Source organism: Mycteria americana, chromosome 1 (assembly GCF_035582795.1).
Source record: "Mycteria americana isolate JAX WOST 10 ecotype Jacksonville Zoo and Gardens chromosome 1, USCA_MyAme_1.0, whole genome shotgun sequence".
In the NCBI taxonomy this organism is placed as follows: domain Eukaryota; kingdom Metazoa; phylum Chordata; class Aves; order Ciconiiformes; family Ciconiidae; genus Mycteria; species Mycteria americana.
In genome coordinates this window covers 112,995,322-112,997,005 of record NC_134365.1, presented here as the reverse complement: position 1 = coordinate 112,997,005, position 1,684 = coordinate 112,995,322, and positions in this window count along the sequence as shown.

Sequence of the window (1,684 nt, the reverse complement as noted above, 5' to 3'; positions counted from 1 at the left end):
GGCGGCGGTCCCGCTGCCGGCTCCCCTCCGAGAAGCGCCCCGGGCGCTGAGGGCAGGCCGATGCCCGCCGGCGGGGAAGGGGCGCCCGCCTGCCTCCCGCCCGGCCCGCCTCGCCTCCGCGCCGCCACCGCCTCCCCTCCGCGCCGCGCCGCGGCCCTGCCTATATCTGCTCCCCCACGCCGAGGGCCGGCCCAGGCGGGCGGCCGGGACCGCCCCCGCACCGCCCCCCGCCGCCCCCCGCAGGCCCCGACGGCGGGCCGGGTGCGGGGGTAGCGCCCGGGGAGCGGCCGGCTGCGCGGGGGGCGGCGGCGGCGCGGAGGGTCCCGCCCGGCGCGGGGGGCGCGGGGACGGCCGCCCGCGGGCGTGGGGCGCGGGTCCCGCCGCGCAGCAGCCCGATTTCGGGTGGGCAGGGAACCGGTGCCCGACGACCGCCCGCCCCTCTTCGCCGGCGGCCGCAGGGCCGGGCAGAGAGCGGCAGAGGTATCTGGTGTGCGGCCGCCGGGTCGCCGCCCTCGGGGCTGCCACGCTCCGCTCCGGCTTGAGGCTCTCGGAGGGGCGGCTACCGAGGCCCACGCTGCCGGGTCGTCCGGGGTTAGTAACTGTCTTACCGGCTGGTGAATGTGATCAAGACCCAGGTCCGTGTGGATTTCATATCTGTTAAAGGCTTTACAGACCCTCCTGGTCTGTGTTTTCCCTACCAAGAATAGAAATGTACTATTGCCAACTTAAAAATGTGTAAATATGTATGCATATATACAGGTATATATTCTGGAAAGTCCCCTTTTCTCACTGCCCTAGAATATACTGTAGTCAAATTCGCTTATTGCTCTCTACAAGTACCTGCAAGGAGGTTGTAGTGAGGTGGGGGTCGGTCTCTTCTCCCAGGTAACAAGTGATAGGACGAGAGGAAATGGCCTCAAGTTGCACCAGGGGAGGTTTAGATTGGATATTGGGAAAAATTTCTTCACTGAAAGGGTTGCCAAGCATTGGAACAGGCTGCCCAGGGAAGTTGTTGAGTCGCCATCTCTGAAAGTATTTAAAAGACGTTTGGATGTGGCACTTAGGGACATGGTGTAGTGGTGGACTTGGCAGTGCTAGGTTAATGGTTGGACTTGATGATCTTAAAGGTATTTTCCAACCTAAATGATTCTATGATTCACATTACTGTCACACTGAAAACACACTGTGGTAATTCTTTTGGACCTCTTCAAAGGACCCCTTTAAAGACTTTGTTCTTCAGAGTCATGTTGTTAAGGTTTTTTCTACAAATAACTTGTAGATTTCTTTTATTACTTGTGTACTTGTGATACTTTGCTTTTAAATGAGATAGATCATTATAGATAGGTTTAAAGGACATCTTGTGTGCAAATTATTTGATGGTTTGCCAGTCAGCTTCATCTTTCTCAGAACTCAGCTAGAGATCATATATGTATGGCATATTGGTAAATCATTTTCCCTTTGGGTGTTTCTAGCCAAGTTTTGAAGTCAATACATCTCAGATTACTACAGATTTTAAAACACTTGATGGATTTCCTAGCTGCCTTAAAGCTACTTGAGATCAGTGTCTTACTAAAAAAACCCTTGAAGTTTATAAGTAGCAATGGAAAATTATTTCAAGCACTGCTGTGTTTTGCTACCAACTTTTTCGATTCAATAGCAGAGTTATTTATTTGTTTGACTGATA